General features: G+C 36.2%; 1 protein-coding gene across 1 annotated transcript in view; it reads left to right on the forward strand.

Moving 5' to 3' along the window:
* Positions 1–3,658: 3,658 nt before the first annotated feature.
* The window catches only part of LOC141301358 (sphingomyelin phosphodiesterase 3-like), a 60,165-nt gene continuing 49,435 nt past the window's right edge, over positions 3,659–14,388 (forward strand). The window contains exon 1 of the mRNA XM_073831600.1: positions 3,659–3,780. The gene's annotated coding sequence lies outside the window, so the exon portion shown is untranslated. The remainder of the gene's footprint in view (positions 3,781–14,388) is intronic.

Genomic DNA, 14,388 nt, shown 5'->3' on the forward strand with positions numbered 1-14,388 from the left:
TATCACAATTCTTGCATCCATTGAATTTGTGAGTTTTTGGAGAGTTTCTGATTGAATTTGTTTGCAGGATGCCAGAATAGCCTCCCAGAGCTGCTGTTTTGATGTGAACTGCCTCCCACCCTCATAGATCTTTTGCTTGAGGATGCTCCAAATGTTCTCAATCTGGTTGAGGTCAGGGGAGGATGGTGACCACACCATGAGTTTCTCATCTTTTATGCAGATAGCAGCCAATGACACAGAGGTATTATTTGCAGCATGAGATGGTGCATTGTCATGCATGAAGATGATTTTGCTACGGAAGGCACAGTTCTTCTTTTTGTACCATGAAAGAAAGTGGCAAGTCAAAAACTCGACATACTTTGCCGAGGTCATTTTAATACCTTTAGGGATCCTAAAGGGGCCAACCAGCTCTCTCCCTATGATTCCGGCCAAAAACGCCACCTCCTTGTTGTGGTTGCAGCCTTGTTGGGACATGTTCCATCCACTACTCCATCTATCTGGACCATCCAAAGATGCACAACACTCATCAGTAAACAAGACTGTTTGAAAATGAGTCTTCATGTATGTCTGGGCCCACTGCAACCGTTTCTGCTTGTGAGCATTAGTTAGGAGTGGCCAAATAGTAGGTTTATGCACAACTGAAAGCCTCTGGAGGATCCTACACCTTGATGTTCGCGGGACTCAAGAGGCACCAGCAGCTTCAAAAACCTGTTTGCTACTTTGTAATGGCATTTTAGTAGCTGCTCTCTTAATCTGATGAATTTGTCTGGCAGAAACCTTCCTCATTCTGCCTTTACCTGCACGAACCTGTCTGTGCTCTGAATCAGCCTCAAATCTCTTCACAGTACAATGATCACGCTTACGTTTTCGTGAAATATCTAATGTTTTCATACCTTGTCCAAAGCATTGCACTATTTGACGCTTTTCGGCAGCAGAGAGACCTTTTTCTTTCCCATAATTGCTTGAAACCTGTGGCCTGCTTAATAATGTGGAACATCCTTAAGTACTTTTCCTTTAATTGGGCTCATTTGGCAAACTATTTATCACAGGTGTCTGAGATTCATTTCAGTGATCCAAAGAGCCATGAGACACAATACCATCCATGAGTTTAATTGAAAAACAAAAAACTGTGTGTTTATGACACTTACATACAATTTGCATAATAATTTGGAACGCGGTGTAGATGCAGGCAGTGGTCAAATCTACATTTGTTTAAAATCAAAAAATCAAATCACCATTGCTTGAATTAGTAAGAATGAGTAAAGTGTTTAGGGCTGGTAGCCTAATGTTGAAAAATGTATGAGGAAAGTTTTAAGTAAAATCTAAGTAAATTTAACCCCTGCGCATTTGTTACTGTGTTCGTCTATGTCATCTGCTGGAACGCCACTCTCTTATGAACATGCATACGGCAGTTAGCATAAGCTATGGGTATTTTTCTTACACAAACGCATTTATTCACTTCAAAAAGCCTTTATTATCCCCCTGAATCTGTGTGGAGTACTTTTTATGATGGATGGAAGCACTTTATTTTGCTTCAAAATCTTGACCATCCTTCACAGCCATTATAAAGCTTGGAAGTGCCTGGACTTTTTTTAATGTAACTCTGATTGCATATGTCTGAAAGAAGGAAGTCATTTACACCTAGGATGGCTTGAGGGTAAGTAAATCATTTTTTCATTTTTGTGTGAACTATCCCTTTAAGAAGCAAAAAGCAGTCACCAAAAACAACACCAGAATCTAAATGCATATGTCAAATACAAATATTTGTGTCAAATTTCAACACCAGGCTAGAGGGAATACAGAAGAATAAGCAAGGAAACCAAATTTCTGAAATCATTTGTTGATGATGAACTTCGAAATGATATAATCATCTAAATGATTTAATTTGTGATAAAATTGACTATTACTAAAGACATTTTGGATAACAGTAACACTGAGGTAACAAAATGAGAGTTCAACACGTGATATAAGTGTTCTCACATGGTGAGCTCACAGCATTAGTGCACTGTGACCTCATATTGTGATCATAGTTTGAGCACACAGTGACGTTATATGTTCAACTCACTTTGACCTCACATCATGAGTATCTCGTGGTGAGATCACTGTGAATTCAAATTGTCGTGTAAACAGGCATTAGGTGGTATAAAGGAATATTTACTAAGGACCATAACTACAAACTTTTTATTAATTGCAACACACAAGGAACAAAAACTGCAGCGAACACTCATAATAAACATGATGCTTTTGTCAGTTAGTGTGGATGCTATAATCTTTGTGTGAACAGGCCTTAAAAGTGGTATTTTTAGTAAAACCTAAATGCACAGTTGAGGTCAACACACATACACCTTGTAGAATCTGCAAAATGTTAATTATTTTAACAAAATAAGAGGGATCATACAAAATAAGAATATTGAATAAGATATTTCACATAAAAGATGTTTACAAAAGTAAATAATGGTTAATAAAAAATTACCCTGTTTAAAAGTTTACATATGCTTAATTCTTAATACTGTGTTGTTACCTGAATGATTCATATACAGTAGCTCTGTTAAACCGCTTGCTGTTCTTCACAAAAATCCTTCATGTCATGACTGTATGATTTTTAAAATCCCTCTTTTCACACTGAGGACAACTGAGGGACTCATGTGCAACTAGTACAGAAGGTTCAAACATTCACTGATGCTCCAGAAGGAAACACAATGCATTAAGAGCCGGGGGTGAAAACTTTTGAACCGAATGAAGATGTGTAAATTTTTCTTATTTTGCTTTAATATCATTTTTTTTTCATTTAGTACTGCCCTCATCGTTTTTCCTTCTAGAGCATCTGTGAGTGTTTGAACCTTCTGTAACAGTTGAATATGAGTCCCTCAATTATCATCTGTGTGAAAAGATGGCTTTTAAATCATAGAGTCACTGTTGGAAAGGGTTCAAATACACAAAAATATTGAATAACCAAAGAATTTGTGGAACCTGAAGGATTTTTCTGAAGAACAGCGGTTAGTTTAAGTGTTCAGGACAAAAACAAAAAACAAAAAAATAAATAAAATAAAACAGCTCTGAATCATTCAGGTAACAACACAGGATAAAGAACCAAGCATATGTAAACTTTTGAACGGGGTCATTTTTATAAATTCAACTATTATTTTCTCTTGTGGACTATATGATATCATCTTTTAAGTGATATATCTGATTCAGGTCAGTATACTGAATAAAAATAATATGCATTTTGTAAAATAGTTAACATTTTAAAGATTCTGAAAGGTGGATGTAAACTTTTGACCTCAACTGTAAATGCTACGTTGTTACTATAGTAAAATATTCAAACTATTATAGTCTATTTCTAAAAATAAAATGGTGATAAACATATTAATTGAAAACAGATTTGCTACAGTTCTACTAACACCATGTTCTTTATATAAAAAAAAGATTACTCGCCCTTAATGCTAATCCAAATTTAGTCACTGAACAAATCTTTTATTGAATTGATTCAAAAGATTCGAATCGCGTGGATGAATCGGAATCTCAACCTCTAGTGTGTGTTGGGTGGGGTCTCCGGCTCGGCTGATTGGAGCTTGAAAGGCGTGGCGTCGGTTGGGTTCGCGGGGAGTGACGTCAGTGGAGCTGTTCAAAGCGCGCTGGTGCTGGAAAGAAACTCGGCGTCGTCGTCAGCAGTTGCAACGCGGGGCGGAGAGGCGGACCACGGCGAGGGAAATCAGCTATCTGGAAAACTGGCACTGAAATAGCGCCAAAGGAGACACTCACCTGTTAAACTGCTGAATTGTGAGTACTGAAAATCCCCATTCGACCGCTTTAAAAGGAAAGTTACGGCGCGCGCTGAAACGGGGAAAAGGCTTTTCTTATAAATGTGAGTGTATTAGCATCACCCTTCCACGCTTCTTTGTGCGCCTGGAAGGGGTTTGCTCTGTTTAACTGTTAGGCTGTTCATTTATTATTTGTTTGATAGAAATGCTCTGCCTCTGGCTTTAAAGCCTTAATTTCGTTTCACTATTGGAGGGAAGCGATTTGAATAATATTTGCATGTGCATGAGGCTGTGTTAGACTCGTATGGTTGATCACTTATCCAGAGAGCTCTGCTTTCCCTCTGACAAATGCAGTTGCGACCAACAGCTATCAGTTTGAGGCAAGGCAGGTATTTACAGCATCTATTTTGATATTTGTTTACTGTTTTTTGATTTAAGGTGAATTTTCAATCACAGCATTGTGGAAGCATTTCCAGCCTAAATCCATGTTTTCATATGGAGACTTTCAAATAAGACTGCATAGAATTGAGTAATGTAGTGTAATGGTGTGATTTAGGGTTTAATGTTAAACCACAGATCAAGGTGTGGCAGCTACAGCGTCTGTGTTTCTTTAACCCTATTTGTCTAGTTCTTTTCTATACAACCAGGTGAGCATTACTAGCTATGCTGATTTACTGATGGTTGCAGTGTTGAACAACATACTGTACTCTAAAAAAAACTTGTTGGTGTGAGAATCTGACTATGCTTCCCATGTCTACTTTCACAGACTGTTATGACCTACAAATGTGTGATACAGATTTGAATTTAAGATTTATGTGTTTGAATTGTATTCGGATCACAGAGCTTTAGCATAAACAGATGAATACATAAATGACACAGGTTGGATTTCTATGATAATATAATAAACTGAATGTGTTTATATATAACTAAATTCTGAATGTTTATACTTTTAAACTGAATAAATTTAATTGTTTTTACAATTAACAGATTTATGTTAATTCTATGACATTTGAATGCATTTTGAAAATGATTATTAAACATGTATGTGACCATGGACCACAAAACCAGTCATAAGGTTAAATATTACAAAACTGAGATGTATACATCATACGAAAGCTCAATAAATAAGCTTTCTATTGATATATGGTTTGTTAGGATAGGACAATATTTGGCCGAGATACATCTATTTGAAAATCTGGAATCTGAAGGTGCAAAAAAAATCAAAATACTGAGGAAATCGCCTTTAAAGTTGCCCAAAATGAAGTTATTAACGATGCATATTACTGATTAAAAATTACATTTTGATATTTACAGTAGAAAATATACAAAATGTCTTCATGGAACATGATCTTAACTTAATATCCTAATGATTTTTGGCATAAAATAAATATTTAAAAAAAATTAAATTAAATAGATATAATAATATAAACTAATAATAAACTAATTCATGTTTTTTTTGTGTGTGTTTTTTTTTCAAGTGCAGAAATCATAGATGTTTCTTACTTGTTTCATTTATGTATGACTGACAAATATGCATCACATTCAGTTTATTAGCTTGTTGATTTTAAAACGGCATATTTTATATGCAATTCAAATACATTCTGGCTTTATTTACTCACCTTGTGTGGTTACAAACCTGTTTGATTTACTTTTTTCCAAAGAGCACTAAAGGTGAATTTTTTAAACGTTATTTTTTCCTTGCAAATGCAATAAAAATGTTACAAAAATAATTAAAAGCATCATAAAAATAGTCCATATTTGTTCTCTGTATTCAAAGTCATTTAGATTTCCATTACATAAAAGGCCGTACAGGTTTGGAACAACTTTAAAGTGAATAAAGTCAGAATTCATTTTTGGACCAAACTGTTCTTTCAATGTGCTCTTCTCACTAATAGACTACTGCCGTTTACCCACCTGCGTGATGTTAAGCATCATTATCAGTAGATAGCTTTGGCTTAGCCATTAAACCTCCCATGTTGCTTTCAGATTTATAGCGGTCCATTTTTCCTCTGGTCTTTAGAGAGCCTCTCAAGATAGGCATTAGGCCAAGTCACGACAGTGGGCGAGGGAAATGTGGTCACTGTATTGAAATTAGTGATGACGCAGTGCTAATCCGACACAGCGGGTCATTTTCTCACAGGATTTGCTGAAGTTTCTTCATTAGTGCACATTATCTGAATGCGAGACAAGCTCAGGATATCAGACAACACCGGTTCATGTCAAATACAATGGTCAGCTTGCCAAAACGGCCATCAGGAAGTGTTCACGTGGGTTTCTCGGGCAGATAGCCATAGCCCTCAGTAATTATGCTGAAACCATTAGAGGAACAGCTGAGAGGAGCTTGTGTCATCCTAATATGCTTCTTAAGAGCTGAAAAGCATGATACATTTAATCTGCCTGAGCAGGATATGCTTCAATGGAAGCCACAAAATAAATAGATACTTTCTTGAATGACATAATGTAATTCTTAAAGTTCAGCTCCACTCTTCAGTTCTCTTGTTGTTTCTATCTTTAATGTTAGCCATACAGTACGGGTGATTCTTCAAACAGGCGCACTTTTGACTTTTTGACTGAGATGTTTTTCACTTTTTGGAGAACGCTGGATACATACTGTACGGGTTTAATCTTTAACTTTAAAGTTAGTAAAAAGGGATGGTTTACCTAGAAATGAAAATTGTGTCAATAATTGCTCACCCTCATGTCGTTCCAAACACATAAGACCTTCGTTCATCTTTGAAACACAAATTAAGGTATTTTTGATGTGTGCTCAAATTATGAGCTTTTTGACCCTGCATAGACAGCAACACAACTGACACTTTCAAAGCCCAAAAAGGTAATAAAGACATTGTTAAAACAGTCCATATGTGACCCTGGACCCACAAAACCAGTCTTTAGTAATCAAAATTATTGAATTTTCTTTTGTCAAAAATCATTAGGATATTAAGTAAAGATCATGATCCATGAATATATTTATATTAAATTTCCTACAATAAATATATCAAAACTCAATTTTTTAATTAGTGATATGCATTGCTAAGAACTTCATTTGGACAACTTTAAAAGAAGATTTTCTCAGTAATTTAATTTTTTGCACCCTCAGATTCCAGATTTTCAAATTGTTGTATCTCGGCCAAATATTGTCCTATCCTAACAAACCGTACATCAGTGGAATGCTTATTTATCCACTTATCCACTTTCAGAGATGCGTGAATTACCTTTATGATTGGTTTGTGGTCCAGGGTCACATATGACATTAGTGGTTCAACCGTAATTTTATGAAGCTACGAGAATAATTTTTGTAGGCAAATAACGACTTCATTTAACAATTTCTTTCTTCCGTGTGCGTTCATGAGAATACCACGACACAGGCTTACGGATTTCATCAAAAATACTTTTATTTGCGTGAGTAATTAATTCATTTTTGGTTAAACTGTATCTTTAATTTTAAGCTTTGTAATTGAAATAAAAAAGAAATTGATTGTTTTTTTATTCAAATTTGTAAAAAAAATTGACTAAAAGACAAATGTACAATACTGTTTACTGTGCAAAGAATTACAACACCAAAAAGCATTGTGAATGAATGATATAATTAAGTTTAATGTATGCAATGTAGCTTTTCACTTAGGATTCTGCTGTTAAATATAATTAGTTAAAAAAATATGTTGAAATAATGCAGACTGATGGATTCAGCAAAAGCAGATTTCGTTGATTAACTACCTCGTAGCTCACAGTAAGTCTGGTTTTAATGGTTTAGAAGTTATCTTAAAAAAATCAATTCCCCTATGGAGAAAATGAATGGGATTTTTACTTCCTGAAAAAACAACTGTTGCACTCTATTATAATGTATCCATTAAAACTAAAATGGTTGTTTTCTTCTAAAACCATCTTAGGGGACAGTTTCTGTAATTGGAGAATCGTCCTTATATAGACAATCTCCATCTGCTTTTTTTTTTCTTTTTACTCTCTTATGTTGTGTTTTAGCTCAATCGTGAATGTAAAGTGTGACTACTGTCTCCCTGGCATCTCTGGGGTGGTTATGATTCAGCAACATGAGCTGGATTTGCTCAGATCTGGCGTCAGATGGCTTGTGTTCGAGAACAACTAGTTGCTGAATTTGCCGAAGTTTGCACGGATCATGCTGTAAAATCTTTGTATTAACTAAACAAGATGGAGAAGAACCAGACAGAAATCCATCTTTGGAATAATTGTAGTTAAAAATAATAACCTTCATTTTCATGCACTTACATATGGCCATAAATGTACCCTCAAAAACATACCCACCCACACCACACTATTTCTTACCCAAGAATAAGAATACGGTGTAGGACAGTGAGAATTTAAGTGCACATTTCATCATGTTATTTTCTTCAATCTCGACCGTAAATGGGAATGCAGAATCCATCAACAACAATCCGCGTAGCAGCAGGGTGGATTGTGATCGTGACGTGGCTGCCTATTTTAAGACAGTTCTTTATTTTTTTCTACAGGTCAACAGATGTTACACTAGGGGAGTGCTGGGCCAGAAATAGGGCAGGTATAGCACAAGGGTATGTGCGTCTGTGTGTGTGTGTGTGTGTGTGTGTGTGAATGTGTGAGTTTTGGGCACAGCTTGTTCAGGCTCATTCACTGTGCTGAATTTCAAGGATGCTTTTGAGTGCTGAATGACACGGCGGGAACAGTGAATCCATTCTGTGTGAGGTTTGCTTATGTTTTCTCATGCTGTGAGGGGTAAAAGCAATGTTTGCACATGGAAATTTCACAAATAGACAAACATATTCAAAAATACATGCTTGAAATCTTAGTTTGAGACGAGGTTTTGAAGGGACAGTTCATCCAGAAATGACAGTTTTTTCATCATTTACACCCTAATCTAAACCTGAAGACTGAATTCTAAAGAGTGCTGGTCGCTACAGTGCCTGTGCACTGAGGCTTTGAAGCTTTAAGTAGAACACAAACAAATTATAAACAGTATCGTATACATGGTTCATATGACTGATGCACTATGTTATAGGTCATCCTAAAAACATATGATTGCGCTACAGGTGGAACAAACCAGATGATGAAATGGGTTTTCAAAAAATATCTTTTTTGCAGTTTGTAACATAGCTATCCTTTAATGTAAACAGCAAAGTTGTTAATCAAAAAAGTGCATTATACATAAAGATATTGTCGCTCAAAAGAAAGACTCTGAGCTGCATTAATGAGTTGTCATATTTTTTAAACTTCTGTCTGTTACCAATAGATACTTTTGCTGTGTACTCGTCATTTTACAGAGGACTGCTTCTCTAATCTTGGTGGGTTCAACGCAGGATTCACTAAACGCTTGTCCATGAAAGATAAGTCTGTACCTTATTTATTCGGACAACAAGCGTCTCCGAACCAAAACATGTGCTCAAAATATCAAGGTTTCCAGGTAAACCACCATATTACCACCAGTCTTACTAAAATAGTTCTGAAAATTTGCTGTGAACACACTATTTCTTGAGAATGGGTCGATTAATAAACAGTGTAGACATATTTTGATTAACAAACTGTATTGTTTCATCAGTTAGTCACCTTTGCACTTGAGTAATGTATCTACCATTTTTGTTTTCCGAAGTGTTTACAGTTTAGCAACTAAACTTTAGCTGTGGGCATAATTCGCTTGCATTGTATACGGAAAGACCAATCACAACCGACTTGGCCAGTTGACCAATCAGAGCACAGCAGGCTTATTGAAGGAAGGGGTTTACTGACCTAAAGCTCAGAACTGCTTCGAATTAATCGTTTCGAATACATTTAATATTAAATGTATATTCTAGGGCTGGGCAATAAATCGATTTTATTGATTAACTGGAATGTGTAGTTTACATCAATTTGTTTGAATGAAAATCGCTCCCGTCTGGGCTCCAGCAGTTCCGAATGGGCTCTAGAGTCCGACCTAATTTCTCAATGGTGCGACTAAAAAGAATCTTAGGTCGCACCGGTGCGACCAAGCGTTCGTGGGCAAAAAAAAAATATAAAAAAATACTATGTGCGACTATGAAAAAATATTTAGGAGCACCATGTGCGACTGACCCGATCAGCATATTTGTGTTTGCTCTCAGGGGAGCTTCAAAGGTTTCTACATGTTTTTGCAATGTTGAGTAATGTGTCACGGACATATCTCACGAATCCTTTCATAAACAAGTGTAGAGAGAGTGTAAATAAGAGACTGATTGTGCAGTAAAGAGAGCTTTGTTTATTATAATAGAGCTTTGTGGGATTGCGAACTAAGATGAGTGACAGCTTTTATTCATTTTTAAGGGACTTTGTAAATGAGATATTGATTTAATACATGTTAACTAAACAAGAAGTTCTTAAGTGACTTACATTATCTGACTATAGCCTGATTTAGCTCTATTTCGTCGTCAAAAGTAGTCTAAAACAAGTCACAACTGAGCCGCTGCACATCCCCACTCAAACAGCGGTGTTTCGTTTATGAATGAACATGCCTTTTTAAAACGAATCTAGTGAAATGATTCAATTCATTATTCATAAAGGCAGTCACTTGCTTTATTCCTGAATGAACTAGCCGTTCGAACGAATCAAATGAATCATATGATTCAGTAATTATCACCTGCTGGTTATTTAGTTATTTAAATCGTTTAATATTTCTGCATTCAAAATTTAATATTTTTATACCATATAAGTGCAAGAGAAAAGCATGGAAATATATATTTTCCTCCCATCTCATATTTATTTGTCTTACAAACATTTACTGTGTCCGATATGATAAGAATGGGGCCTGATGGAAAGCGATCACTGATGCAGTTGCAATGTATATTGCAAAATATATGGTGCCCATATATATTGTGGAAAAGCTGGGATTTCTTCACATTCTGAAAGTAGTAGGGGAAGAAAAAATCGATTTAAATCGTTAATCTGATTTTTTTGTGAAAAAATCTGGGATTTTATTTTTAGGCCCAGCTCTAGTATATTCTCAGGAAGTTGCAATGTTTTCTGACCTTAGACCTTTAAACCTGTTGTAGGGGACTCCAATACGCCTTATTCAGCCCGCTGCCATTTTGAATCGAAAACGAGGCTGTGAGGGATAGCAGTCCAGCAGCGCCCACTGTGGCGCGTTGTTGCGTACCGGGATGTAGATCGTATATCCGTAAAATAATAGGTCATTTCACATTTTTCCACAGGACAAAGAGCTCCAGAAGACGTGGATTGATCGACAGGACAAATAACCTAACTTTCAGGTAACAATATTGCATTTTTTTTTTTGAGAAAATGACTGTGGAAAGACTGCTAATTTCTAATGGGAGCATGTTTATCTTCCTTTAAACGCTTACATAGAGTTTTTCAAATGATGTTATATAGATTAAAATGCTTAATGGTTTGTGTTAAGAGCCTGCAGCTAGGTCATAAGCGTCTTCCCGACCTTTATTATGAAATTACGATAAACATGACATTTTCCTTGTCTAAAGCAAGACAGAAACAAAAAAATAATGTTCTGAATATCATTTAGCGATTTTAAAAGGGGTTGACATCAAACACTACATGGCAAACTAATAAATAATTGTTATCTTTTGATCTCTTTGCATAAAAATAAACTTTCAACCCACTGTTTTTTGTATGACTTAACATGTTGTCTGAAAGAGGCTTACGATCTAACGTTAACTGCAGGCTCTTAACACAAACTATTAAACATGTTGATCTTTAAAACATCATTTAAAAAGAATATCTTTTTCATTTACAATCGCAAGGTTTTCTTTTCGTGAGGTCTTTGAGTCCAGGTAAACACAGACGGAGCTGAACCCTCCTTAAGCGTCCTAATTCCAGTCAGTGTTTTTGAAAAACAATCCTGAGTAAAATGTTGAGCACTCTTGTGTTCTTTGTAATCTATTTAGTTTAGTTGTTGTAGTAATACATCACATGTTAGCTCTGCGTAAACGTTTAAAGGAAGATAAACATGCTCGCATTATAAATTAGCAATTAGCCAACCGGCTAGTTTCCACAGTCATTTTCTTAAATAAATGCAATATTGTTACCTGAAAGTTAGGTTATATGTCCTGTCGATCAGTCCACGTTTTCTGGAGCGCTTTGTCCTGTGGAAAAATGTGAAATGACCTATTATTTTACGGCTATACGATCTACATCCCGGTACGCAACAATGCGCCACAGTGGGCGCTGCTGGACTGCTATCCCTCACAGCCTCGTTTTCGATTCAAAATGGCAGCGGGCTGAATAAGGCGTATACAATATTAGAGCACTTTAAAATGCCATATGACCTGCTCTTTAAAGGATGATACCCCTAATGGCAGATTCTGGGACCTGTTGTATATGTATTTCTGTTTCATAAACATGGTTCATACGAATTGTGTGCAACATTCGGAGCCATTCTAATTGTGTTTTTGTTATGCAAGGACAACACTGGGGGACGACCGACTATCGGTCTGCCTTATTATCGGCGCCGATATTCAGCATTTTTATGGTTATCGGTATAAGTCATTTGCCGATTAAAAAAATCTAAAAGCATTTAAATAAAGTTTTTGTTAGAGCCCTTGTTATTCTTAATTTTGACATTTATTTAGATTTTTATACCAGTCATATATGTGACCCTGGACCACAAAACCAGTCTTAAGTAGCACGGGTAAAAATACATTGTATGGGTCAAAATGATAAGTTTTTCTTTTTATGGGAAAAATCATTAGGATATTAAGTAAAGATCATGTTCCAAGAGGATATTTTTTAAATTTCCTACCCTAAATATATCAAAACTTAATTTCTGATTAGTAATATGCATTGCTAAGAACTTCATTTTGACAACTTTAAAAGTGATTTTCTCAATATTTAGATTTTCAAATAGTTGTATCTATGCCAAATATTGTCCTATCCTAACAAAACTTATTTATTCAGCTTTCAGATGATGTATAATTCTCAAATTGACCCTTATGACTGGTTTTGTAGTCTAGGGTCACATATATCGGTTATCTGAAAAATACATATCGCCCCTAAAAAACATACCAGAATTCAGAAGAAGCCTATAACCAAGCAGTAATGTCCGATTCAGTGAAACGCTCATTCGAATCAGCTGATTTGATTCACAAAATCTGTCTGATTTTGATTTCAGTCACGACAAACGTTTTGAGTTATTGATGCTGGTACCTATCATGCATTTTTGTTTTGTAAACATCATAAAACTACTTGGTCACTATGACTTGTGATATTACATGCCATCCCATAGTCCTATGCAAGGAACACACTAAAATCAAAGATAATGTACTTATGAAGCAAACAACAATGTCCGATTCATTAACAAATCATAAATGGACTGATTTGATTCACAAAACAAATCCGATTGATTCATTCACTGATTTGGTTCTTTAGTTCAACTCCCTATAGCTCCTGTATGTTGACATGCAACCCTATAAATCTAATAATCAGATTTATGGCTCAATCGGATTGAAAAGCTTAAATCAGTCGATCCGATTGAGCTTAATTCAAATAAAATTGAATTCAGACTGAAAGGGGTGATATAGATCTTAAAGGGACTGTTCACCAAATGGATTTGGGTTCCACTGACTTGCAAAATATTTTTTGGAAGTCAGTGAGCCCCAAATTTTTACGTAATCTGTTTAACAGGAAGATCTGAGTCATGTAAACCTTTAAAACTGTTGTTTTCAAACAGATTCAAAAATATGTGCACTGTGTGCAGTGAAATGCTTTATGTTTTATAAACATGTGCAGGTCACTGGAGGGGATATTGGTGCTAAATATGGTGCTTCTGCCACATTTTTTAATCTTCAGTGTCAAAAAAAATATCCCTTTGTGTTCTACAAAAAAGGTTTGGAATGACATTACAGAGAATGAATAATGGAAGGCTATAATTTTTAGGTGAACTATCCCTTTAAATCTGCCTGAAGAACAATATTTACCTTCCCATTTCTGAGCCAGACCTCTCTCCTGTGTGTATGTGTGTGCCGGCTGATGTTGGCAGTGCTCTGTGAACAGCCTGCATTAACATGGAGAGATTAGTTGTCCATCGCTGGTACACAGGGAAATATGAATGCAACGAGAGAGAAGGATTTGGTTTTTGTTCAGTTAATCTGCCAGAGCAGCGCAATACGATTGTGTGTGTGTGTGTGTGTGTGTGTGTGTGTGTGTGTCTTTGTAGGTCATTTATAGAACATCGGCTCTGTGCTCAGCCCTGGTTTTAACACTACCTAGCCATCCATCCATTAATGGATTGACAAGCATTTGGTGAAGTGATATGTTATTTTGATATAGGATGGCTTTAGCTGTGTGATAATAATAATCATCATAATTGTGGGAAGCACTTGTATAGATAGAGGTAACTGTGTTTGACATGATTGGTAGCCGGAGTGTGTGATTAGGACCCGTGCTTTGCGTTTGCTCTCTAACTTTGTCTCCGTCCCTATTTTAGGCCTGTGGTTATGGGAGAACCTCCAGTTAAGGCTCTCAGCCCAGCCTGGTTGTGGGTGTGTATGTACTCAAGGCCATGGCTGCTGGTAGATTACAGAGGGCGCTTTAGTTCAGAACCACCATAATGCACCCAGTCTTTCCATCAGGGGCCGCTCAACTCGGGGGATGAGGTCTGTCATTACCTGCAGGATATGAGCTGACCTCGAAACACATG

This window comes from Garra rufa, chromosome 25 (assembly GCF_049309525.1).
Source record: "Garra rufa chromosome 25, GarRuf1.0, whole genome shotgun sequence".
Taxonomy (NCBI): domain Eukaryota; kingdom Metazoa; phylum Chordata; class Actinopteri; order Cypriniformes; family Cyprinidae; genus Garra; species Garra rufa.